The sequence below is a fragment of the Sorex fumeus genome, unplaced genomic scaffold (assembly GCF_029834395.1).
Source record: "Sorex fumeus unplaced genomic scaffold, SorFum_2.1 ptg000009l, whole genome shotgun sequence".
Taxonomy (NCBI): domain Eukaryota; kingdom Metazoa; phylum Chordata; class Mammalia; order Eulipotyphla; family Soricidae; genus Sorex; species Sorex fumeus.
In genome coordinates, this window is record NW_026606066.1 from 8569968 (window position 1) to 8588413 (window position 18446).

Here is an 18446-nt window from a genome sequence, read left to right on the forward strand (position 1 = left end):
TAACCTCCTACCATTCCCTGGACCTGTTGCTGGCTCTGCTGCTAAGAATTGCTGAAAGGGGACCCTGGACTTGGATCCACCCCTCCATTCTCCCCCTTCATCCCCCACATCCCTCACCCACCCTTTCCACCCTCCTTCACCCCCCCCACCCCAAAACACACACACACACACACACACACACACACACACACACACACACACACACAAAGAGAAAAAGAAAAATGGAGTCTTGCTTTGCTTACTTTGAAAGTTTTAGGCCCAAATTAACTTCCCAAGGAAACATATCGTGTGTGGAAATACTATTCTGATGAATGTTTGTGTTTTGGGAAACAAATAAATGACTATAAAAACAAAAGGAGAAGGAAGGTAAGTTTAGAAGGAAATGTTTATTAACAGTATCAGCAGCTTTCTCCTTTTTCCATATATGCCCCATCTTGTCATTCCAGTGGCTGTAGTCTTGGCAAAACCTACTTTCAGATGAAGAAACAGACTGATGCTAATGGAAACTCTGTAGAATGAGTCCATCTGTGACCTCTATGTCCTCAACTTAGTTTCCTGAAAGGGTGACTGAACATTAGCCTGGTTTCCAAGTTAGTGTAATGATACCCATTCTTTTCAGACAGTTGTGATACTGAGCTGTGTTCAGCCTGATTTGATAACAGTTTGATACAGTAATCTTCCTGTGATTAGAGAGCAAAATCTGATAAGGTAAAGGACTCTCTTTGCTACAGATAAAGATTCTCAAAAGACTGCTTCCAGTTAGAATTCCCTAGCTGGTCCTTAGCACATAGTTCCATGCATTTATTATGTAGCTCACATTCAGAATCACCCCTGGGGCAGGCTGAGCTATCCAGCGGTTTTGTAAAAAGTTGTGTGCATGTGCTCACACACAAATGAGGAGAACTGAGATGTGGTTCTTTCCGCGTGAAAAGGGTCCTCTTTCTTTTTCACTCCTTTCAGGACCTGGATTAGTTTCTCACCAAAGAACTTCTTTTTACCTTTGTCACAGAATTAGGCTGTCGAATTTCCATGTGGTTCATTTGATTGCAACTTCACAAAATAGCAGATCTGAGAGGTCATGGAATTCCACCATAAGGCTCAAGCAGCAAGAAAACGGAGTCTTGGGTTGCAGCTCACCCAGGTTTTTAGGCACAGGCAAAAGAGAAAGAAATTTGGCTGACTTGAGATGATATTGAATAGCAAATGGGAAGTGGTAAACCTCAAGACTTTGCTTGAAAAATAAGGGATCAAAATTATTGAAGTGAGGCACAAGTTGCATTCGAAGAAGAGGTATATAGAAGGCATGAATGCTGATGGAGGTGCATTGACCTGCTCTGCCACTGATGCTGGCATCTTTATTACTGCTCCTCCACGAAGGGGTGGTCTGCGGCCATTCCTCTTCTACCTTTAGACTGGGTTCTCCTTGCTTAGAGCCCTTCTGACCTGTGTCTTGGAAAAGTCTGATCAGACCAACGGCCTCTCTCTTATGGGCCTTCTTCAACTCCTTGGGGAGTAGTGGACTGCTCCCCTGCAAGGCTTTCATGAAAGAGAAAGGGGGAAGAGATGGCTACCAGCAAACACAAAACGCAGGCAATTATCTGATACTGAAATAAGCCAGTTATTGGGAATTTGAGATATTAGAACTTGTGTCTTTTGACTACTAACAGGTGTTGGTTGCCCTGTAAAACCTGGCAGAGACTTCCTATTTTTAAGAGAAAATGAAGTCATCTGGTTTGATACTTGGTAATGCTAATATTTTGAAATTCTATCTAGCACCTTCCTGTAGATTAGAAACATTGTACTGTGTTCCTGTAGATCCTCTGTAACCCAGAAAGGAATACCATGCTTGCAGGCGGATCATAAGTGAGGGAGAAACAAACAGAATGAGCAAAAAGGATTTATAAAGCGCATAGATTAGAGATTAGTTGTTACACATTTCAGGGAAAATTTGCCAAACTGATAAGCAATAAATAACTTCGAATTAGAAAAGATACAGTGCTTTTTTTTAAATGTAAAATGTGTTAGGCAGTAGGTATGTAGGCATAATGTAGTTCTGACTTTCCAGTGATTTTTTTCCCTAACTTTTTCTAACAATATATTTATTGAGGACTATTATATCTTCACATGTTATTTCCCTCATTTATTCCTTACTGTAGCCCTTTGGTTCTGTCATCATTCCCCATGTATAAATGAGTGAACAGAACCTCAGCTGAAACAACCACGAGGAATTGGTAAAATGGGACTTGTGCTCAGGTACAGACTCCTCAAAGAAGCTCTGTGAATATATCTGGGCCATGAGAGAAACAACGATATGTTTGGAGCACTATATCTAGTGGTATTTTAAGAAGCTGTGGTGAAAAAAGAAAATGTGATAGGAAAGGAAGGACTTTGGGGCATGTTTGACTTTTCTGAGTCATTCCACTATTTCCTAGTTAGGCTATTCACTCAACTCCAGACATGGTCTGATCTGTTTCCTTTTCTGCTCTCACCGTGAATCTTAGCTCAGTGCCCGAAATAAATATTTGTGAAAGAAATAAATCTCATATATCTTCAAGATAGTTATCCTACAATAAAAGTTCCTGCTGTACAGACCTCGGTTTTTAATAAAGAAAGATCCTGAACCCTCAACACTAGATTGAAATTCTGAGATTAGTTATTAGTAACTTTAGCTATATTTCCCAAACAACCAAGGAACATCCGATGGCTTTTAGATCACATAGATGTATGGTCTGTATACATCTTACTAGATTTACTAGACTTGACTTACTAGTCTCTGTCTTCCTTTCCAACTTTATTTCCATTAATTTTTGTTATATTGTTCCTTTCTCCTTTTCTTCAAAATTTGGCCCGAGAAAGAGAATTGTCCTAGATAGAAACAAGAAGAAGAAATCTTCATTGTAAATTGATATCTAAATATTTTTTGTATTAGATAAAGCTAATAACCACCCAAATACATTTATTGTTTGCATATAAATGTAATTTTATATGTTTTTTGCTTATGTGTATTTATTTATTTTGAAGTAAATAGATTTTATTTAGACCATTTTTGAAGGTGTGGCAAGGGAGAGAGTAAGAGAGAGATGGAGAGAGTACCATGCTCAAGAGAGAAGGTAGGCTTCTCCAAGAGTGGAGAGAACTCCTACATACATACATCCAGGCATTAGACATGAAAGCATGAAAGTACACATATCAAGAGAAGAGATGCTTGGGCACCACATGTACTCGCCCACATGGGCACAAGCAGCACATGGACTTGGGCAGCATATGCACTGCTTATGTTTATATTTGATTCAGGGGCCTCACCCAGCAGTGCTCAGAGGCTACTCTGAGCTCAGGGTTTATTTCTGGTGGGGTGACTCTGTGGTGATGAGGCTCTATCTCTGTAGCCCTTAAACTGTAGTTTAATTTTTGTTCGGCTCCACATAGATGCCTAAGCATTGGAAAAGTTTTAATCATATTTATTATACTCATTTAAAAACTTTTTCAAGAAAGAAAAGTCTTGAGCCTATAGAAACTTTTTGTACTTAAATATGTCATGTTAAGGTATTTCACAGTGTTCCATTTATATGGGGCCAAAGACCACAGATCCACACTGATTGCTAATTATTCAGATTGTAAATAGCTTATTCCAGATTTTAGGGTGAAACAAAAGAAGCATGAAGGAACAAAAGGCCCACAATAATGAAAAGGATATGGCGAAAAGAAAGGTTTGGCAGAATTATGATGCAGGTCACATCCTGTGCCTGTATTTAATTGTACCTTTGTATTTAATAATAAAAATGATTACATGCTCAGTGCTAACAGGTCTCCCTCCTTGAGAACTCTAGTATAGATAGGTGACAGCAAATTATTCCAATTCATAAACTTTAAATATTATACTTCATTTTGAGTTTCACCAGTTTATATTAGAAGATATTTCCTTCAAAATATATATCATCCCAGTAGAATTTTTAAAATTAATTCTAGATTAAAAAGCATAATGTAAAAATATAAGTGGATACTTTAAAGTAGGAATTTTTAAAAAATCATTTTTCTGGCATGCTGTAATCAATTGGAGGTAGCCATTATCATGGTCACATTTTGAGTAGCTTCTACTTTGTCTAAAATTTGAAAATAATCATGAATTATTAGTGATGAAAGTTAGTGGGTTATTGTCTTACTGTTAGGACTTTCTTGTCTTTTCTGCATTTTTCCTCTAATTAGTTTTCTTTACCTCTTTATCTTAATTGCTCTGATTAAAATAAGACCTTACTCCAGGGAGTTGTACTCTCTGTCATTTATTTTCCTCTTATTGCCCCTATTACAATCTGTAATTCTGACACTAACATATTTTCTTGATTCTTTCCTGTCTTCTCCATTAGAATGTCATTTCATGAGTGAGTGATGAGACCAGAGCAGTCTTATTCTCTGTATGTAGTAGATCGCTAACACATAGCAATGTGCCTGGCTTACAGTATGTGCTGATTCAAATATTTGTGAAAGGGACTCGTGATTCTGCCACTCGTTCTAACCGTCGGTTCATACTCATCACATTCTCAAATCCACCTAGCTTTAACTTTATGACTGACCTTTTCTTTTTCTTGTGTTTTCAATAAGTACTTTTTTCATGGAAGATATCCTGGTTGCTATTTTTTTTAAGGGGGAGTGGTGGTTTGGGTCATACCCCATGGTGCTCATGGATTTCTTCTGGCTCATACCTCAGGGATCAGTTATGGCAGGGCCCAGGGGATTATGTGGGGTGGCAGAGATTGAACCCACATGCAAAGCAAATGTCCTACTCACTGTGCTATAGCTCTGCTCCCATTTTCCTTATTTGTGAAGTCTTTAACCTGTGCTTTTGTCTGTAGTCACTTATATGCTCATTTGTACATTCATTAATTCAACAAACATTTAAATATCTACCAGTAACTATTTGTGGTAGATATGTTAGATAGCAAATAAGTTTACTTAATTCCCTAGGTTTAGTCTAGAATTGTCCTGTTACTCAATAAATGAGTGAGTGTTGAATGCAATTTTTTGGAAAAAAGTTTGCACTGTAATAGCTATATAAAAAAATTACCAAAGAATATAGATTTTTGTTATCAGGGTAATCAGGGAAGAATACAGATTTTTGATATCAGGGGAGTTCGAAAGTTTCATAAAGGAAAGATGAGCTGTTGATAGTTTACTCACTAGGTAAGATACTCCATGAAGTTAATTCTCATGAGGATGAGCAAAAAGTCATGATTGAAAGAACAGCTTTGTTTGAGGATGGGTTCTGTGGTCAGCGTGGAGATTTAGGGTGAGTGTGTGTGGGTAGGTGGACATGGAGGCTATTAAAATACTTTTCATTTTATTACTCAGGCAGACTACATACTAAATGGTTTTTATCATGAACTAATTACTTCACGATCACCATCACAATCATCCTGTTGTTCGTCGATTGCCTTGAGCAGGCTCCAGTAAGGTCTCCTTCGTCCTAGCCCTGAAATTTTAAAAAGTGCCATATTCAAGGCTCTTTCAGGGTTAGGAGAATGAGACCCATCATTGTTACTGGTATTTGGCATATTGGGTATGCCACGGGAGTTTGCCAGACTCTGCTGTGTGGTCAGGTTGCATTTGGTAGCCTGCCAGGTTGTCCAAAGTAAGAATGGGATAATGAGATGTCGCACGGCCTCACCCACCAACTGGCCCCCTGGAGCCGTGTAATCCCATCAACAGCCAAGACCCAGAGACTATAAAACCTAGCTCCCTAATTACTTGACAACCATTTTCTTAGGTTTTTTATAAAATAATAAATTGACTTCTAAATACTCACTTTGAACATAGTTTTGAAGATAGAACCTGTTTGTGTTGGGACAAGCTTTACTAGGAAATTGGCTGCACTATCTATGTAAGTTGAGAGAGGTCCTAGTTCTTCATAACAAATGACTATAAAACTTCAGCACAGGGTGTTTTTTTAAAATTTTTTGAATGTGCATTGGACTGATAATTTAGGTGGTGATTCTGAGCTGTCCTAGGTTGGTTCCATGCTTCTGTTTAAGCCCTCAGTTGTGCGGGTGTTAACTCTCAATTGATAGAGGATGATGTTAGCTGGGAGGACCGGGTGACTCTGTTCATGTTGGTTGCCTCCTTCTGGTATTAGTCCAGCTTGGGTATATCCCTTTCAACAAAACAACTTTATATGACTGAGTTCAGAGTCTGAATTGGATCAGGACACTAAAGATTGATGGCCAAGGTGATAGCTATAGGCAAGGGTATATTTAGGAAAAATTTTGCTATCATACTCCATAAAACTAATTAAATCAATATTTCATTGTGATTCTAGCTCTAATGAAACAATATGATGTAATTTTTCTTTTTCTAACTTCCTTTAGAAAGCACCTTTTAGTCTTTATTAATGCCCAGTCTGTAGAAATACAGAAAAAAAAGTCAGTGAAACCAGAAATGAGAAAATATTGAAGTGAGATCTTGAGAGAAACAGCTATTGAAGAATAGCTGTTTAAGCATTCTGTAGTTTTGGATGTGCAAATCCAGGTTCTCTCCTTTTATGGTTTAATTTTACTAATTTACTAGTTTACAGCATAAACTTTTAACAAGTCTAGCTTAACACTTAAATGTGTATGTAGAATTTGCTGCGGTACCACCGAAGGGTCAGTACTGTCCCATCACCGCAAAGATCCCTTGACTTATTTCTGTAACCCACACCTCTTCCTTTTGGTCACCAATTCCAGGAATTTTTTTGTTTGTTTGTTTCTTGCCAGTTCATTTGACTTACTTTATGTTTCACATGTGGATGAAATCATCCAGTAGTTGTCTTGCACTCCTTACTTATTTCACTAAACCTCATCACCTCAAGATCTATCCATTTTCTCCTTAATAGCACGTTTTCATCTTCTATGGATACAAAGTAGTATTTCGTTCAGTGTGTATGCCACAGCTTCTTTATCCAATTATCTCTCAGTGGAAACTAGCTTGACTCCATGCTGTGACTATTGTGAATAATGCTGCTATGAAAATAGGGGTAAAAATATTCTTCTGAATCAGTGTTTTAATGTCCTTTGGATAAATGTTTAGGAATATGACCTCTGTATCATATGGTCGCATTGTAGCACTGTTGTCCCATTGTTCACCGATTTGCTCGAGCGGGCACCAGTAACATCTCCATTATGAGACTTGTTGTTACTGTTTTTGGCATATCGAATATGCTATGGGGAGCTTTCTAGGCTCTGCCGTGTGGGTGGGATACTCTCGATAGCTTGCCGGGCTCTCCGAGAGGGACGGAGGAATTTAACCCAGGTTGGTTGCGTGCAAGACAAACACCCTACCCGCTGTGCTATCGCTTCAGTCTGGATCCTATGGTATTCCTTTAAATGTTATTTTAAAATTTTTTTAAATTTTTAATTGAATCACAGTGAGATACAAGTTACAAAATTGTTCATAATTTGCTTTCAGTTATATAATGTTCTAATAGCTGTCCCTTCACAAGTATACATTTCACGTGATCAGTGTTCCCAGTTTCCCCCCCAGACTGCTGCCTCTAGGACAGTCATTTTTCTTCTGTTTGTCTCTGTCTCGCTTTAAATTTTTTAAAAGAAGTTTTTATACCCTTTTCTACAGAGGTTGTACTAATTTGCATTTCTCTTAACAGTGTGAGAGTTTTTTTTTAAAAAATATACTCAGCAACATTTGTTTCCAATCTTTTAAATAATAGTCAGCTTCTTTCCTTTTGTAGAATGCTGAAGTACAGTTTATATTCTATTTTATGCCAAACAAGTAGAACAGTGATGCCAGATTTATGACAGTAATTCCAAGTCTAGAGCTACTCTCCACTGTAGCTTAGAAAGTATATTCTCCTTAAACTGTTTCCTGTTTCTCCCTGATTCCTACCACTCCTAATTTAAATATTCACTTTAATAATTATTTACTTTCAAAATTACATTGTCATAATTTACCAGGAAGGGTATGTTTCTTTTGAATTTCCTTAATCCTATATACTTAAAACTAGAATCTAGGGCTTGGAAAAAGTACAGTAGGTATGGCTCTTGCCTTGAACATAGCTGAATAGGGCTCAATCCCTGGTGTCACTGATGGTTCCCTTAGTCCTGCAGGAATAATCTCTAAACACAGAGCTAGAAATAAATTCTGAGAAGAGCTGGGTGTGGCCATCAAATTAAGTCCCTCCCTCCCCCCCCCACGTCAATTTAGTAATTCCTTTACACAAACACACACTTAGGTCTGCATCTAGTCTCTTTCCATTGAAAAGGGACATTTAAAATATAATGATTATATTAAATCAGCTTGAATTTGGTAGTTAACCTTTGAATTACTTTTGCCAGATTGCAAAGAGAAGCTTCCCAAGAGGTCAGTGTGAAACTTCCACTCAGGGACAATGAATGAAGCAGGCCATGGGTGTTTTATGGAAATGGCGGTAACCTTTTAGGAGGAGGTTTTCTTTCTTTCAAGTACCTTCCCCCTTGTTAGAAGTGGTCATTTGATTTTTACAAAAGTCAGGTCAGGAAAATTGAAGAAAATACTCTCAAGATTCTTATTTTGATTCAAGAGGAAGTTAATGGCATGTGCTATGTTAAGAACTGTTTTTGGGGGTGGAGGAGATAGCTTCAATGACTGGCCTTGGGTTGATTCCCTGCACTGCATGGGTCCTCAAGCATTGCTGAGGTGATTCTGGTGGCCCACAGAACTGGGAATGAGCAAGACTGGGCTAAGCTTCCTCTGGAGTGTCTCCTAGGCTCCCTGGCCATACTTGTAGACCTAGAACAAAATAAAAAAAATCAATCTATTGTTTCCTAGCAACTAGTCTATCCATATAAATTCTTGTGCCCTTTAGATAACTCTGTTCACTGAAAAAGGCTTTTTTGTTTGTTTACTTGTTTGTCTTTTGTTTTGCTTTTGTACTATTTCCAAAAGCCCTGATGCTCAGGGCTAACCTCAGGCTGTACTCTGGGGAGCTGTATGCAGTGCTGGGGATTAAAATTGGGTTTGATTGCATGCAAGGCAAGTGCCTTATCCCTTTTGTTATTTCTCTGGCTCTAAATGGCTGTTTTTAAACTATTCTGTCACAACATGTAGAATTCAGAGCATTACAGAATTTATATTGGAAGAAATAGGAAAATGCCAGGTACTTTGTGACCTAGGATTTCTTTTTCTTCGTATTTACTTATTCTTCATATTCCTTACACATGCAGTGATTATTTCTCTTCTTTTCAGTTATTTTTAGTATTAGTTGCCAATCTGTCAAAACTTCTTGGGAGAGTAATATTGCTATGTGTCAAAAGTATTTATATTTGAGGCCTATCTTAGATATTATAATATATATAGTACACACATATACATATATATATATATCTTACTTGATTTCTCTCATATCCTGTGTGCTAGTCCATTGAGGATTAAGACAAATTGTTTTTTTTTAAATTTTTGGGTCACGCCCAGTGGTATTTGGGAATTATTTCTGACTTTGCACTCTGTGATCATTCCTGCTGGGATTAGGGGAACCACATAAGGTACCAGGAATCTAACCTGGGTTGGCCACATGCAAAGGACAAGCCAGCCCTACTTGATGGGCCCAAGATCTCTTAAATCAATTACTATCATCACTGTCCTTCATTCTCTTTGGTGGATAGATTTTTATGTTTTGTTTTTCAAAACAAGAGAAAACAGTTATAGTTCCACCTCTTATGTGCTTCCTTTCATATAGTTATAAGTTCAGTATATGCACATATGTAAGATTTCAAGTGCAAAAGGAGAACAGAGCAGGAAACAGATTTTCACAGTCCCCGTCTGGGTACTTGTGTAAGTGCCAATGTAAAGCTATTTGCTTACCAGTGAATAGTATCATGTTGCCTGGCTCTAAGGAAGCATATTTGAGAATTCAAGCTTAATAAGCAAATTAGTTGGGTGAGGGAAAGTTGATAGTATTGTATCACATTCCAGTGACAGGCAGTGTTGTCAAAAACTTTTTTCTCTAGGAATAAAATTAAAAGAAGCATATAGATACCTCTCAAAATGTCAAGAAAGGGGTATGGGGAACTTATTTAAGAACATGAAAATAATATAACTTTTCCCAAGAAGCTTGCACTGTAAGTATCATGGTATCTTCTGGGAAAAGGGAATTTACTGTGAGCTGGGAGGATGAGTTCAACCTTGAATTCAAGGAGGTAAAATAGTTTAGCTCAGTGTCTACAGTGAAGGCTGTTGCTGGTGGAGGTATTAACTCCTGACTTGGAGGGAAATCAAATTAGTGGCTCCTGGATTAGCAGGAGCTCAGCCTAGCTGTATTTGTATTTCCCTGCAGGGCAGGGGTAAATTTGTGGGATAAATTATGAGGAACTCATTTATAACCATTCTTTCTCCTTTTCTCCTATTTATTCTCCTACTTAATCATTTGAATTTAAGTTCAGGTTTTAAACATTTTTGGAATTTTCCCTGCTCCATTCAGATTTCTTGCCCTAGAGATAATGATCATCCATAATCCCGCCCCCCCCCGCCACCCCACCCCATCATCTATAATTTCTTAACAAGTCATTTCCTTAACAAGAACTCTATATGCATTTTATTCCATACAGAGATAAGACTATAAATCTGAATGCCTTTATAAATCAAAATACTGTGTACCCATTTTGTATCTGGTAATAATGAAGAAGAAGAAAAAAAGATGAAGAGATAAGCTATGGGTCTCCCTTTGGCTGGTAAATCACACAGGGATTCCTGGGATCTAAATTCCTTGTATCCTTTCCAGCCTGCCTCTCCTGCTCTGTCATAGGCCCTAACTTATGGCCAAGATTTAATGTTATTTTATTTATTTATTTTTTTAGATTTACAATTTTTTGTGCTTGGGTTTAGATTATACAATGATCAAATACCCATCCCTCCACCAGTGCCCATTTTCCACCACCATGGATAATATCCCTCCCACCCCCATCCCTCCCATCCCACCCTGCCTCTGTGATAGGGCGATCCCTTGTGTTCTCTCTCTCCTTTTGGGTGTTGTGGTCTGCAAAAGAGGCTTTGAGTGGCAAACATATTCAGTTCATAGTCTACTTTCAACATGCATCTTCCCTCCTGGGAGGATCCTCCAAACATCTTTTATTTGGTGCTCCCTTCTCTATCTGAGCTGCCCTTTCCCCTAGAATGCCTGACTGGCCTCTAAGCTATGGAGTAATCCTCCTGGTGCTGATCTCAGCTATTCTTGGGTATTAATCTCATATTTTGTTACTTTATATTCCCCAGATGAATGTAATCTTTCTATGTCTATCCCTCTCTTTCTGACTCATTTCGCTTAGCATGATACTTTCCATGTTGTACCACTTGTACATAAATTTCATGACTTCATCTTTTCTAACAGCTATATAGTACTCCATTGTGTAGATGTACCAAAGTTTCTTTAACCAGTTATCTGTTCTTGGGCACTCAGGTTTCTTCCAGTTTCTGGCTATTGTAAAGAGTGCTGCAATGAACAAACAAGTGCAGATGTCACTTCGACTATACATTTTTGCCTCTCTGGGGTATATTCCCAGGAGTGGTATTGCTGGGTCAAATGGGAGCTCAATTTCTAATTTTTTGAGCATCATCCATACTGTTTTCCAGAAGGGCTGAACCAGTCGACATTCCCACTAATAGTGAAGGAGTGTCCCTTTCTCGCCACATCCGCGCCAGCATCGGTTGCTTTTGTTCTTTTGGATGTGGGCCAGTCTCTGAGGTGTGAGAAGGTATCTCATTGTGGTTTTGATCTGCATCTCCCTGATGATTAATGATGTAGAGCATTTTCTCATGTGCTTTTTTGCCATTTGGGTTTCTTCTTTGAGAAAGTTTCTGTTCATTTCATTGCCCCATTTTTTGATCGGGTTGGATGTTTTCTTCTTGTGGAGTTCAACCAGTATTTTGTATATCCTTCATATCAACCCCTTGTCAGATGTGTATTCGGCGAATATCCTTTCCCATTCTGTAGACTGTCTTTGTATTTTGGTCACTGTTTCTTTGGAGGTGCAGAAGCTTCTTAGTTTAAGATAGTCCCATTTATCTATCTCTGTTTTCACTTGCTTGGCCAGTGGCGTGGCATCTTTGAAAGTACCATTAGCCTCAATGTCATGGAGGGTTTTGCCAACTTTATCTTCAATGTACCTTATGGTTTCTGGTCTGATGTTGAGGTCTTTAATCCATTTTGATCTTACTTTTGTGCATGGTGTTAGGCAGAGTTCTGAGCCCACTTTTTTGCATGTAGCCATCCAGTTCTGCCAGCACAGTTTGTTAAAGAGGCTTTCCTTACTCCATTTCACATTACATGCACCTTTATCAAAGATTAGATGATCATATGATTGAGGGGAGATGTCATTGTATTCTACCCTATTCCACTGGTCTGCAGTTCTGCCTTTGTTCCAGTACCATGCTGTTTTGATTATTACTGCTTTGTAGTACAATTTGAAGTTACCGAGATTGATTCCTCCCATTTTCTTTTTCCCAAGAATTGCTTTAGCTATTCGTGGGGGCTTATTGTTCCATATAAATTTCAGGAGTGTTTGCTCCATTTCTTTGAAGAATGTCATGGGTATCCTTATAGGGATTGCATTGAATTTATACAATGCTTTCGGTGGTATTGCCATTTTGACAATGTTAAGTCTCCCGACCAATGAGCAGGGGATATCTTTCCATTTCCTCATGTCCTCTTTTATTTCCTGAAGTAGCATTTTGTAGTTTTCTTTGTACAGGTCCTTTACTTCCTTAGTTAAGCGGATTCCCAGGTACTTGATTTTCTGGGGCACAATTGTGAACGGGATTGTTTTTTTTTCATGTTGCTTTCTTCTCTCTCACTGTTTGTGTATAGGAAAGCCATGGACTTTTGGGTATTGATTTTATAGCCTGCAACATTACTATACGAGTCTATTGTATCTAGGAGTTTTTTAGTGGAGGTTATTGGGTTCTCTAAGTATAGTATCATATCATCTGCGAATAGTGAGAGCTTGATTTCTTCCTTTCCTACTTGAATGCTCCTAATATCTTTTTCTTGCCTAATCGCTATTGCAAGTACTTCCAGTACTATATTTAACAGCAGTGGAGATAGTGGGCATCCTTGTCTCGTCCCTGATCTTAGAGGGAAGGCTCTCAGTTTTTCCCCATTGAGGATGATGCTTGCTGTAGGCTTGTGGTAGATGGCTTTAACTATGTTGAGGAAAGTCCCCTCTATACCCATTTTGGCTAGGGTTTTCATCATAAAGGGGTGCTGGATCTTGTCAAATGCTTTCTTTGCATCTATTGATATAATCATATGCTTTTTATCTTTTCTTTTGTTGATATGATGGATTATGTTGATTGATTTCCGAATGTTAAACCATCCTTGCATCCCTGGGATGAATCCTACTTGGTCATGGTGTATGATCTTTTTGATGAGTAGTTGGATTCTATTTGCTAGTAGTTTGTTGAGGATCTTTGCATCTGTGTTCATCAGGGATATCGGTCTGTAATTCTCTTTCTTTGTGGTATCTCTGTCTGCTTTTGGTATCAGTGTGATATTTGCTTCATATAAACTGTTCAGAAGTGTTTTTGATATTTCAATTTCGTGGAAAAGCTTAAAGAGGATTGGGAGTAAGTCTTATTTAAAGATTTGGAAGAATTCACTAGTGAATCCATCCGGGCCAGGACTTTTGTGCTTGGGAAAATTTTTTATTACCATTTCAATTTCCTTGATGGTGATAGTTCTGTTCAGGTATTCCAGGTCTTCTTGGTTCAGCCTTGGGAGTCTGTAGGAGTCTAGGAATTTATCCATTTCCTCGAGGTTTTGATGTGCCATGGCATAAAGTGTCTCAAAGTATTCCCTGAGGATCCTTTGAATTTCTGTAGTTTCTGTTGTAATGACCCCCTTTTCATTTCTGATTCGGTTTATTAGGGTTTTCTCTCTCCCTTTCTTTGTGAGTTTTGCTAGGGGCTTATCGATCTTGTTAATTTTCTCAAAGAACCAGCTCTTGGTTTCATTGATCTTTCGGATTGTTTTTTGGTTTTCCATGTCGTTAATTTCTGCTCTGAGTTTTATTATTTCCTTTCTCCTGTTCGGGTTGTGCTCCTTTTTTTGGTCCTTGTCCAAGCTCTTAAGCTGTGAGGTTAGGTTACTTATGTGTGCTCACTCCTCCTTCCTGAGGAATGCTTGTAGAGCTATAAACTTTCCTCTTAACACAGCTTTTGCTGTGTCCCATAAGTTTTGGTAACTCGTGTTCTCATTTTCATTTGTTTCTAGGAATCTTTTGATTTCCTTTTTGATTTCCTGGCTAAGCCACTCGTTGTTCAATAGCGCACTGTTTAATTTCCAGGTGTTTGATTTAGTTTTCTGTTTTTGTGTGTGATTTACTTCTAATTTCAGCGCATTATGGTCTGAGAAGATTGTTGATACAATCTCTACCTTCTTAATTTTATGGAGGCATGTTTTGTGGCTCAGCATGTGGTCTATCTTGGAGAATGTTCCATGTACTCTCGAGAAAAATGTGTATTCAGCTTTTTGAGGATGAAGTGTCCTGTATATATTTACTAAGTCCCTTTCTTCCATTGTTTCCCTTAGATGAAGTATGTCCTTTGCTAAGCTTGAGTCTGGTTGATCTATCAAGAGGTGACAAAGCGGTGTTGAAGTCTCCCACTAGTATTGTGTTGCTATTGATGTCTTTTTCGAAATCTATGAGTAGTTGTTTTAAATACTTTGCTGGTCTCTCATTAGGTGCATATACATTTATTATTGTAAGTTCTTCCTGTTGTACAGATCCTTTGATCAATAAGAAATGGCCTTCACTGTCTCTTATGACCTTCTTCACTCTGAAATCGATGTGGTCTGATATTAGGATGGCTACCCCAGCTTTTTTATGGGAACTGTTTGCCTGTAGGATTGTTTTCCAGCCTTTGACTCTGAGTCTGTGTTTGCTTTGACTATTAAGGGGTGTTTCTTGCAGGCAGCAGAATGTTGGGTTCAATTTTCTAATCCATCCTGCCACTCTATGTCTTTTAATTGGTGCGTTTAGCCCATTGACATTGAGAGAGATTATTGTTATGGGATTTTGCCCCATTGTTCTGTTGAAATTTGGTGTATTTGAGGGGCCTTTCTTACCTTAAAGTAGTCCATTTAGTTGTTCTTGTAACCATGTTTTTGAGTCTATGAAGTTCCTGAGCTGTTGTTTGTCTGTGAAATTGTGTGTTGTTCCTTCTATTATGAATGAGAGTCTCGCTGGGCAAAGTATTTTTGGAGAGGCATTTATTTCATTGAGTTTTTTCACTATGTCCCACCACTGTTTTCGGGCCAGGAGGGTTTCATCAGAAAAATCAGCTGTGAATTTTAAGGATGCTCCTTTGTAAGAGATTTTTTCTTCGATCTTGCTGCTTTCAGAATTTTGTCTCTGTCTAAGGTTTTGGTCATTTTGATCAGAATGTGTCTTGGCGTATTTTTATTCGGATTTCTTCTAGCTGGTACCCTTCGGGCCTCCTGAATGTGGTCACAAGTTTTCTTCAGCTCTGGAAACGTTGTAGCAATGATGTCTTTGACAGTTTCTTTTTCATCAAGGTTTTCTTCCTGTCCCTCTGGGACTCCAATAATTCTTACGTTAGCCCTCTTGGCTTCGTCACGATCTTCTCTTGCCATCTGTTCCCGAATAGTGAGTCTCTTTTCCATTTTCTGCTCTTTCCTGGAGAGTCTCTGAACTTCATCTTCGAGCTCACTGATTCTGTTCTCAGCAGCTGTTACTCTGCTTCTAAGGCCTTCCACTGAGTTTTTCAATTCGACTACCAGGTTTTTCAGGTCTGACATTTCTGATTGCATTTTCCTCATTTCTGCCTTCAAATCCTCTTGTCTTTTATTGGCATTGCTTTCCATTGTTTCTTTTAGTTCCCTAAGCATCCTAAGTAGCTCCCTTCTGAATTCCTTGTCAGAGAGGTTGTCTAACACTACAATACTGTTGATGTCTTCTGGGATAGCCTCTTCAATAAGAAAGTTTGGTGGGCTTTTGCGTTGCTTTACCATTGTGACAAGTGTGGTTTAGTCCTTCACGTTCACTGTTACTATTCTGCTTGTTATGCCGTGTGAGTTTGAGATAGGCTTATGAGTTATTGCTACTGAGTTTCTAGTGGCTGAGCTAAAATAGAGAATATTCCATCTAAGAAGGTAGCTTATGGTTCCTAGGGCATATGTAGTGGGAGAACGTGGCCGTGGCTCTGGAAAGGGTCCCTGCGCTGGTCCCGCGCAGATCAGGGGAAAAAACCAGCTGTCCTATGAGATTGAGCTAGCTGCGCATGCCCAGAGAAAGTCCCAGGCCTTGGGGGCAGGCTATACCTGAATGGAAGGGGAGAGAGTTGGCGGAGACCTTCAGCTTTGTTGCTGGGAGGTGGGCTCGGTTCCCGTCCCGCGCAGATCAGGGGAAAAAACTGGCTGTCCTATGAGATCGAGCTAACAGCTCATGCCCAGAGAAATTCCCAGGCCTTGGGGGCGGGCTGTACCTGAATGGAAGGGTCGATTTAATGTTATTTTTAAGTGGAAAGAGTTGAAAAGAGTATTAAAAACAGACAAATGTTCAAGATATGTTTACCAAGAAGGAATAAATAACTTTTTCATAGAGGGCTGCCAAAAAAGGAGACTTCATTGATATTGGAAAAAGGCAATTATCAGGTTTTCAGATTGCCTCGAGCAGGCACCAGTAACATCTCCTTTGTCCTAGCCCTGAGATTTCAAAAAGTGCCATATTCAAGGCTCTTTCAGGGTTAGAAGAATGAGACCCATATCATTGTTACTGGTATTTGGCATATTGGATATGCCACGGGGAGTTTGCCAGATTCTGCAGGGTGGGCAGGTTACAATCTGTAGCCTGCCAATTCTCTGCATCTTGGCTGTTGATGGGATTACCTGGCGCTAGGAGTCAGTTCGAGGGTGTGACCCCTGCCTACTGGAAGAAGGAGGATCAGGGTGGAGGATGCTCAGCCCTGATCTGACAGTCTTGGATTACAAAAATAAAGTGATGGTAGAACTGTGACACTTGATAATCCTATCTTGAAAGACCTTCATGATTTGAGTCAGGGCAAGTGTTGTGGAGTCTCTGGATAGACAGTCAAATATCCATATTCAAAGGAAGTTATTTCTACTCACATATAGGGCTGAGGTTAGTCTTGTTTACCGTTAAACATTATTGGGATTTGGAAACTCATGGGAGTGACATTGCTCAGTATAGAAGCAACAGTACTGATCTGATAAGTTGTTTCTTTGGCAGAGGGAAATGGCAGTGTCTGAGCCACACCTCATGGTGCTCAGGATTGACTCCTACTGGCATTTGGGAGACAATACATGGGTTCCAGGCATTTGGACTGGGTTGTGACCAATACAGTTGAATTCAAATAAAGTGTCTTACTTCCTATACTATCTCTCTGGCCCTCTGATAAGTTTTATTATTATTAAAACATATTAGAGGAATGGGTTGGATTTTTAAAGCTTTGAATTTTATTCCCAGGTGATCAACTAACATATATATCACTTTAGAAAAGAATGTGTCATTGAATTGATGAATTTCTTCCTGTTTCCTTTGTTCAATGACTTCATTTAGAAATTAAATAATTGATTTATACATAGATTTCAAGAGATTTGTCTTGTGTGTCAATCAAGAGATACCTTAAATGGATGAGTTTTCCTATTAAACAAAAATGCCTTGAATTTCTTAAACCATCCAGCACTTACCTCTGTTAAGTAGGGTGTTTCATTCTTAGATGCATACATACTAGGAAGATTGGGTGGGATGGAAATTCTGAATTTAGATGGTTATTTCTGTAACTTAAAGTGAAGATATAGTAATTTAATTTTTGGATTGTTTGTGTGTATTTAAATTTGTGGAGCGTAGTCCAATATTAAATAAAGTTACATTAACAAAAATTGTTTTTATTTTTAAAATAACCTTTAATACACCTACTGACTTCTAATAGCAGCTTCAGGTTAGGTGAGTTGAAATTGATAGAATTGTCTCTTCTGTTTTCCCTCATATAGCTCATCTACTATTGCTATTCTGTGTGCTTTTAAAAAAATAAATAAAAACAAATTTTTATTCTTTTAATTTTCGGTTGAAATAACTCTTACTCTGCATCAGAGTTTTAATTGATGTTCTCCACTTGATCAAGGATTCAATTTTTAAGGAAAGGTTCTTGGCTGTTTGTGTTAGTTCAGTGACTTTAGAATAAGATGTTGGTAGGGAGGCCCAGCAGAATCTTCAGTCGTTGATTCTCTCTTTATAACTTTGCCCTTTTAGCTGGAACAGATTGCCTGTGCAGGGCTTCTTGCCTTCACAGACTGAATCACAAGGAAGAAACTTTACATAAACCATTTATACTAAATGTTTGGTATGCTGGCAACATAAATCAACAACAATATCCATTACAAATTCATCCCTTTATCAGTATTATCTTGATAGAACTGATCCCAATGTGTGGGAATTTGAGCCCTGCTTCAA

At 38.6% G+C, this 18446-nt stretch overlaps 1 protein-coding gene across 3 annotated transcripts in view; it reads left to right on the top strand.

Annotated features, from left to right (window-relative positions):
- GPD2 (glycerol-3-phosphate dehydrogenase 2) overlaps positions 1-18446 on the top strand; it is a 178900-nt gene that overhangs the window by 122879 nt on the left and 37575 nt on the right. The window lies entirely within an intron of this gene.